This window comes from Palaemon carinicauda, chromosome 2, assembly GCF_036898095.1.
Source record: "Palaemon carinicauda isolate YSFRI2023 chromosome 2, ASM3689809v2, whole genome shotgun sequence".
Classification (NCBI taxonomy): Eukaryota; Metazoa; Arthropoda; class Malacostraca; order Decapoda; family Palaemonidae; genus Palaemon; species Palaemon carinicauda.
The window spans coordinates 151,211,065-151,220,496 of NC_090726.1; positions in this window are offsets into that span (position 1 = coordinate 151,211,065).

The following is a 9,432-nucleotide window of genomic DNA, read 5'->3' on the forward strand; positions in this document are numbered from 1 at the left end:
TTGGGAAGAATTCCACATCTTCCAGGGGGACCGAGCCGATCTTGTCGCTGACAAAGATTCTGCCGGTCGCTATCACCATATGCTCAGCATACCTCCATGGGTTGGCATGAGAGCAAGCGGGGAGATCCTTAACCGAGATCTTCTTCGGTTCTTTGGATCCTATCATGGACCTGATGAACTCCTGATTCTCCTTTAACTTGTCGTCCATGACGGCTTTAATCAACCGGAGCATTTCCTGAGTGGATGATGAGGGTTCCGGGGTCGTGGAGGTAGACGGGAGAGACACTTCCGTCGGTGTAGGAGTAGGGGCGGAGATGGAAGGAGGAGCGACCTCTTGCTCCGACTCGGCGTATTCCACCTGGTCTTCATCATCTTCAGCTCCTTGAGCCATGAGGGTCTTCTCCGTACCCTCCGAGACATCCGACATGTGTTCGTCATCATCGGAATCTAGGCGGCAATCGTGCATGGACTGGGCCATGACTACATCAGGTTCCACCGTAATTTGGACAGTGGGGATCAAATCCTTGGGCACCACAGAATCAGGGGAGGCCTTTGGGAACAGAAGTGACCTCAATTCTTCAGTGGCCAGGTACGGTCCGGTGGCATTCTTCTGGAAGCCACGCACCCATTTGCGTAGCTTCTCTCGAGCAATGTCCCTGATCTCCGCTGAGGGAGAGTTATGGAAGCCATCAGCTATGTGAGCCTGGCAGACCGTACAGTTCAGCGGGTCCCAGAATTTCAAATCCCCTTTCTTGTTAGCACAAGGGGCGTGAGTCCTGCAAGCCGTATGCCCGTAGAAGTGCGGGCGTTTCACAGCGCAGAAGTCGAAGTCACACTTCATCTGCTCCTCCTGTGGAAGAAAGAGAAAATGAGTATGGGGGAGTCATAAGAATGGCTCTTAAGCTAAGTTAACATTAATCATTAATTTTAACTTAATGAAGGGTGTGATGCATAGAGATTGAAGTAGTAAAGAAACATACTCCATGCATCCCGCCCGGCTGGCTACCGCAAGCTTTATCCTTGGATAATCCGAGATGGCCGAAGGCACAGGATAGTATTCCTTAGAAGTCCATAGGGCAATGGAATTCCATGGGAAATGCCAAGGATAAGTTTGGGACCGAGGCCACTCAGTCCCAAATTAGGGGGCTAACAGGTCCCTTAGGGTAACTGCTTCCGGCAACCAGCCGCGCTAAGATACACGCAGCATGCTGGAATTTTGAAGAATGCAAAGAGACAGCATGATTACTAATAGAACAGTACCAAGGTACTGATCTAATAGCGTAAACAGGCCATCTGTTTGCAGTGTAGGGCTATCAGTATTCATATGATAGCTAGTAGAAGGGGGTGCAAGTAGTCTTGACGCCTCCGGGGGGTTCCGGCAAACCTCCGGCACGCCGGAGGCCGCTCCAGCAGAGTTTCTGGCATTAGAACAGACAATATATAAGTCAAGAGTAATACCAGGGCGGCGGCCGCCGGCACAACGGCGACACGCCGGCAGAGGAGCGGCGGCTCCGGCAGTCGGAGGATGCCGGATTGGTGACGGGGACAAGGATGGTTATAGCGGAACCAGGTTGCCGGCAGTGGATGCCGGCACTCCGGTGGCCGACCGGCAGGCGGACGGCGAAGCTATGAGGAAGGAGGAGAGCCATCGGCAGGAAGCCGGCGGCGGTCGGCAGTCCCCCGGCACGCGGGGGGCTGGCGGCCATGAGGGTAAGGGGAGAGTCACCAAGGTAGGAGGCGGGTATCGCCGACAGTGGAGGCGGCAAGGGACCGGCACCCGGATAGTGAAAGAGACAGGGGGAGGGATGTAAGAAGTCCAGTCATGGACTCCCAGACATCCCCCCCTGAGAGGGTGTACCCATGATAGAGGCTGGCTCTATCACCCAGAAGCAGGGGTCTCAGAGGACCGGGAGCTAGGGTAGCCCAAGGGAGGGCTAGGGGACACCCAAAGAGGGGGAGACCTCTACATACAGAACACATCCAGTGGCTAACCCCATAGGACACTATGAAGGGTATATGTACCAGAGCGGACTGCACATAGAAGCTCAAGGTAGCCCTATCACTCCACCCTAAGGAGGAGTTGTAGGACAGGGGACAGATGGGTATAGACTAACCTAAGTGTAGGCTAGGCTATACAAGAGATAGGTGGGGAGGGGAGAAGAGAAGAGTCTTCCATGGAAGGGGTTCTGTACCAGAGCGGCCACTAGGGAAAGGGAGGACACTCCCTAACCTAAGATAAGGCAGCCTGGCTGAAACGGTGCATGGGTACAGTTTCAGCAGGGGACAGAATAACCTTCCAAAACCTAACCTAGAGCAGGGCTAAGAGCCCTGAACTAGGAAAGATAGAAGACATATCGCTATCGCAGGACAGTCATAGACTAGTCCTAGCTATAGAGGAAGGGCTAGCTGTTCCTCACTCTCGGACGCAACCCTAAGGGGGGGTTCATTCCCTTAGGGAGGACTGAGAGGCGATAATATACTCCGTTAGGCGCTTGATCCCTTTACTTAGAAAGGGAATCAAGGCTAAACAGAGGGAATGCCAAGGGCAGGGGGATGAAGGAAGCATATAGGGGTCCTACAAGTAGGTTAGGTTAGGAAGGGACACTAACTAACCTATCCCCTATATGGTCCCTGAAGGCGAAAAACACTTGCATCACAGTCGAAAGTATTGTAAAATAATGCCACTATCTTTATAACTTAGCCTAGGATCACTAATAAAATCATGCATGAACACTGATATATAGGCGCTCTGGCCTGGGGGCTATAGTAGCCGACTGGTATGAGGTCAATCGATGACCGATAAAAAGCGTCAAAACACGATATAAAAGTTCCTAGCTATGAAGACTAAATAAACTAATGTTATCAATTAGTAATTGAGGCCGGAAGCGTTGTTGTGGCTAACTAAATAAGGCATGCATAACAACAACGACGCCATAAAATGACGGGTCCGGTAGAGGCACAGCTCTGCCACAAAACAACAAATATCTCGGAAAGTAATATTTACTTCACGGTCAGAGCTTAACTAAACAATACTGGAACCTTGTACTCAACTTTCCAGAAGAAGGCGAGGCCGAAGGTAGCGACATAACGTAGATGCAAAGCGATAAGTAAAGCACAGGGAAAATCCGTCGAAGTAGGGCGAGCTACTGAACAAAGGATGAAGACGGTCGTGACGTCATTTAAGCAATGGCGCCCGTTTGTTTACGTCTCGAGTACCAAAAGTAGCCACGGATGAGATTAGCTATGGAACGGCTCCCAGCTATTCTCAGCCCTTACACACCGAAGCATTAACTCTGTTCGGGGTGTAGATAGCTATGTGGCGCGTTAATACATGCGTCCCCTGTTGATATACGATGTCTTAAAAGGGAAACCTTTAGGATACTCGCTCCAGAAGTTAGAATTCTGTGATAACCTGTGGTTAAATTCTCTGGGAATATCTTAGTAGTTATTTACCCAAGGAAGCTACCAAAAAGGAACCTTCCATCAGGACGCCATGGCTTGAGCCCAAAAATCATATGTACTCTAAACCCATTTTTGTTTAATCTCTCTCTCTCCCTCTCGGAAAAAAAAATAATAGACGTATCTAACACTATAACAGCGAAGAAGAACGAGAGAGAGAGAGAGAGAGAGAGAGAGAGAGAGAGAGAGAGAGAGAGAGAGAGAGAGATTTTATTTAAAGAACATGTTAATGCTATGATTAGAGAGAAACAGAAAAAAGAGAGAAGTCTTATTTAAAAGAGCTTGTTAATGCTATCTTGGTTTTCTTTGCTTCACTTTTTTCTTTTTTTCTGTTCATCACGCTGGCCCTTCTCACAAATGATCGTTGCCAACAATCTCTTTGTCCTTTATCCCTATCAACAAAAGGTGTTCTATCTCTTCCAGGGTATTGCTACGATGTCTTGTAATAATGGTGATCCCCTTCGATGGTTATTTGCTTTAATGGCTGCCTTCAGCTTGATGATCCTCGAGATCATAGGCCTATTCCGGCCATATTGTTTAGCCATACAGTATCACTCACATGCACACTGCTCTCATGTTTTTCTATAATTTCTTGCTTCAATTCTAATGAAAGAATTGCCTTCTTCCTGTACTGAAACTTAGCTTCTTAGGCACCATGATTATAGGTAAAATCAAAAAGGAAATGTGAGAAAAGGAAGAAAATAAGCACTGTTAATAACAGACCAAACAGGACAACCACACGATACACACAAGAATAGAGAACTGAGCACTCGACGCTCAATGGCGTAATGTTTACTTCGTAAGTTGGAGCAACACTTCGGATGTCGAGGCAGAAATTTGGTCGAATTATACTTTGTATGTTGGAAAATTCGTATGTTGGGACATTCATATGTAGAGGTACCACTGTATATATATATATATATATATATATATATATATATATATATATATATATATATATATATATATATATATATATATATATATATATATGTATATATATATATATATATATATATATAATATATGTATATATATATTTATATATATTTATATATATAAATATATATATTTATATATATATATATATATATATATATATATATATATATATATATGTCAAAAATTTTAAATAATTTTTATTTTTCATAACATACTCACCGAGAACTACTTTTCTATGGAGTCACTTGGTGATCTCTCAATCTCGACCAAGGTTTTCCCGCCGTTACCCCCCTTACCCCGCTCTATATAGGTTTACCCCCCGCCGCCAGAGAATGCGCCCTGAGGGCAGGATTAGGGCAGGTCACTGCCTCTCTGGGTCAGCATCGTCATTAAGTTCGTCGTTTAGCCCAACTTGGCAATGGAAGGATGGCACTCGGGGACGGAAGGGAGGGCCATTACCCGAAAAGTAGTTCTCGGTGAGTATGTTAGGAAAAATAAAAATTATTTAAAATTTTTGATTTGTTCCGACACAAATACTCACCGAGAACTACTTTTCTATGGAGACTTATACTTTAGGAGGCGGGAGTGCCATTCTGCCACTTGGTTCGGCACATAGTGCCTAGAGGGCTATGGAATGCGGGGCCTATCAGAGAGCGGAGAGAGGGTAACTGCGGAACCTTACGCTATTATCTAAGACTCACCTCTTAAAATTTCTTCTGTTGATTTTCTCCTGATGAAGTAGCGAAGAATTTATTCCCCGTTGGGGACATCTTCTAGCCTACCGCTACACAGATTGGAGGGCGGCGATGACTGTCCCAATGGAGAATCCGTCCAAGGATTTCCTTGAATAATCCTTGAGGTAGTGGGCAGTAAAGGTCAACTGGTGCGACCAAGTGCCAGCTTGTAGGATCTGTCCCACCGCCATGTTTCTCTCAAAGGCCAAGGAGGTGCTCAGGCCCCTGATGTCATGGGGGCGGGGAGTGCCTGGCACTGCCATTTTATCCTCTTCATAGGTTCTAGCGATGACTTGTCTCAGCTAGAAGGAAATGGTGTTCTTGGAGACTTGCTTCTTATTAACACCTGTGGAGACGAAGAGGTTCTTGGCACCTGGTCGGAGATGAGCCGTCCTTTCCAGGTACTTTCTGAGCGTCCTTACTGGGCATAACTTCAAGTCTTCCGTATTGCCTGTCTTGGGAATGGCCGGAATTGAGAAACCTTCAAACTTCGGGTCCCAGACTGCTGGGTTCTGAGTCTTCGCGACAAAGGAGGGTACGAACTTGAAGGACACTTCCTTCCACCCTTTTGAGTGCGCAACGTCGTAAGACAGACCATGGATCTCACCCACTCTCTTCGCCGAAGCCAAGGCTAGCAAGAAGACGGTCTTGAGGGTGAGGTCTTTGTCCCCGATATCTTTGAGGGGTTCAAAGGGAGGACGACTTAGCATTTTCAGGACCTTGGCTAGGTCCCATCTGGGCACTCTCCTAGCTTGAGGAGGGCAGGACTGCTCGAAACTCCTAATCAGCATCGCTATGTGTCTCGAGGTCCCCAGGTCGATGCCTTTCAGGAGGAAGACTTGGCCTAAGGCTGCCCGTACTCCTTTAATGGCTGGGATTGACATCCCTACTTCATCCCTAAGGTACACGAGAAACTCAGCTATGTCCGGGACCGAAGCTTTAAGAGGTCTTATGTGTTTCTCCGAGCACCACTTCGTAAAGGCGGCCCACTTCGCCTGGTATACCACGGTAGAGGATTTTCTTAGGTATAGGGACATCCTCTTAGCTGTGGAGGAGGAGTACCCCTCCTTCTTCAAGAGCCGCTTGATAGTCTCCAGGCGTGAAGGCGAAGAGAGAGAGGGTTGTCGTGGAACTTGAGGAAGTGAGGTTGACGCAGCAGATCTGACCTGGCGGGCAGAGGCCAAGGCGGTTGGCTTGCCAGGTCTTTTAGATCCGCGAACCACTCCCTCTCCGGCCACCAGGGCGCTACCAAAGTCATCCTTAGGTTTTGGGAGGCTCTTACTCTGTTGAGTACCTGCCTTATCAGCGTGAAGGGGGGGAAAGCGTACACGTCCAAGTTGTCCCACTTGTGCTGGAAGGCGTCTTCTAGGGCTGCTCTTTGGTCTGGTACCGGGGAGCAATAGACCGGTAGTTTGGCGTTGAGCTTTGTTGCAAAGAGGTCCATCACCGGGGAGCCCCAGCGTTGAATGATGAGTCTGGCTACTTCCGGGTGTAGGGACCACTCTGTCCCCACTATCTGACCCATTCTGCTGAGGCCGTCAGCTAGCACGTTTCTCTTCCCGGGGATGAACCTTGCTAGCAGTACCACCTGCTGCTCGTCCGCCCAATGCAGGATACTTATGGTGAGGTCGCACAGTTCCTTCGATCTCATGCCCCCTTGCTTCTTTATGTAGGCTACCACCGTGGCGTTGTCGCACCTTAAGGCCACGGTGTTTCCCCTCAACCGACTTGCAAAGTGCAGACATGCCTTCTGGACTGCTTTTAGCTCTAGGACGTTGATGTGGAGATGCTTTTCATTCTCCGACCAGGTACCGCTTGCTGTCTCCTCCCGAAGGTGGGCTCCCCACCCTAGGTTGGAGGCGTCTGTGAACAGGAGGTACTCGGGGGGACAGAACCCGAGGGGCATCCCCTTGAGGGAGTTCGACTGGCAGTGCCACCATTCTAGGGCTGTTCTCGTGTCTGGAAGGACAGGAATCAACGCCTTCTGAGCGCCTGTCTGGGACCAGAGGCTCTTGAGGTTCCATTGCACGGGTCTGAGCCGCATCTTCCCTTGGGGAACCAGTTTCTCTAATGAGACCAGGTGACCTATCAGTCTCTGGCAGTCTTTCGCCCTCCTGGAATGTTCTGACAGGAACGGCTGAATGATGTGATTGAGGTTCCGTATCCTGTCTTCCGAGGGGAAGACCTTCCCCTGCACGGTGTCCAACGTCATCCCCAAGTATCCCATTCTGTTGGATGGCGTTAAGTTCGATTTTTCCAAATTGATTATGATTCCCAGATTCCTGCAGAACTGGAGGAGGTTTCTCCCTTGCTCTTCCAAGAGGGCCTTTGAGTTGGAAAGGAGCAACCAGTCGTCTAGGTATCTGATGAGACGGATACCTCGTTCGTGAGCCCACACTGAGACTGTCGCGAAGACCCTCGTGAACACTTGAGGGGCCGTCGACAGGCCGAAGCAAAAGGTCTTGAACTGCAGGATCTGGGAACCCCATTTTACCCGGAGGAACTTCCGACTCGACGGGTGGACAGGTATCTGGAAGTATGCGTCCTTGAGGTCGACCGTCATCATGTATTCTTTCTCCCTCAAGGACATCAGGACGGATTTCGGGGTGTCCATCTTGAAGTCCGTCTTCTTGACGAACTTGTTGAGGGCCGACAGGTCTATCACGGGTCTCCACCCCCCCGTTGCTTTCTCTACCAGTTACAGGCGGCTGTAGAAGCCCGGGCCTGGGAGAAGGACTTCTTCCATGGCCCCCTTCTCTAACATGGAGGAAACCTCTCCTTGAAGGGTGGCCCTTTTCATCGGGTCCCTGGGGGCCAACCATTCTGTCTGGCTGGCTGGAATAAGAGGGGGTGGGTCCGCTATGAAGGGGAGCCTGTAGCCTTCTTTCAGGACGGACACCGTCCAAGGATCCGCCCCTTGAGTTTTCCATGCTTGCCAATGAGGTCTGAGGCATCCCCCAACCCGAGGCTTGGGCGGGAGTAGGGGGCCTCTCCCTCTACCTTCTCCTTGAGGGGCGGCCTGATCTGCCTCTCTTCGAGGCGGAGTAACCCGACCTGAAGGAGCTGGCAGAAGCTGGTGCTCCTCTGCGGGAGGGCTGCGGAGTTGTTGTCCAGGAGGAGGAAGGGGCGTCCCTCCTCGAAGAGCTGGGGGCGGCCTGAGGAGTCACGGCGCTATCCGAGGCTGATCTCCTGTATGGCGGCCTTCTGGAAGACGCTTGTCTGGGGACGTTGGCCTCTCTCCTCTTGGACACCTTCTCCATTAGAACTTCCAGTTCCTTTAAAGGGAACAGCGACTCACCCCCCAAGGGTAGGCTACGCACAGCTCGGGCCTCCCTGTCCGGGATCTTCTTCGACAACTTAGAGAGAACTGTGTCACGTTTCCTAAGTACCCAGTTGGCCGTCAAGGCGAGCGCTTGGTAAGCCAGAAACTTGAGAGTTTTCCCCCTGGAGGTGAGAAGGTCCGTCAGGAGACTCTGCTGCTCTGGATCTTCGGGGTCGATGGAGGCTTGCACGTTCACCAACGTGGAGGCCCACCAGTCCAGCCATGAGGAGACGTTCACCAGGTCCCTCGACATCTCCTCCATCATGGCGGCTTCTGTAGGCGAGAAGGAAACCGGGGCTGAAGAGGCCCTTTCGTCCGAGCCGCCTTGTCCCAGGATGTCTATGGCCGGGTCCACTTTACAGGGGCCTGGGCGCCGCCCTTCAGGGATGTACACCTTCCCTTGCGTCTTGAGGCCCTGGAGCAGTTTCGAGGCACTCTGGGACTTGGGGGCCTCCGCACTGCTGGCCACCAAGTTATCTATGTACTCTTGTCCCAGTACTAGGTCTGGGGCAAGAGGAAGGGCCAGGGAGGACTTCGGAAGGGCGTCGTGATGCGTGAATATCAGGAGGCTTGACCTCCAGGAATTCACCTTAGGTGTCGAGGGTTCTGCGATCCCATGGAGCCTCCTGATGAGACCCACCACCCTTCTGTACGCGGAGTCCTCCGACGGGGGAGCTTCGCCTCCGTCAGCCGAGGCCTCGGCCTGGCGTGGGGGTGCCGGGTTGCTTGAACGGTAGACCGGTCGTCCTCCTCTTGGGTCCAGGGAGGTCGACCCGTAACCGTAGGGAGCTCCGTAGGAGGGTGGATCTCGCCGCAAGGCGGGTGCCACCTGCTCAGGGAGGGCCCTCGGTTACCCCAAGGCTCTGGAAGCCGAAGTCACGGTCCCAGTGGGCTGACAACGGGAACCGATCCTTCTTGCTCGATGACCGCACCAGCTGGGCTGGTTCGGTCAGGCTGCCTTCAAAGAAGCGCGTT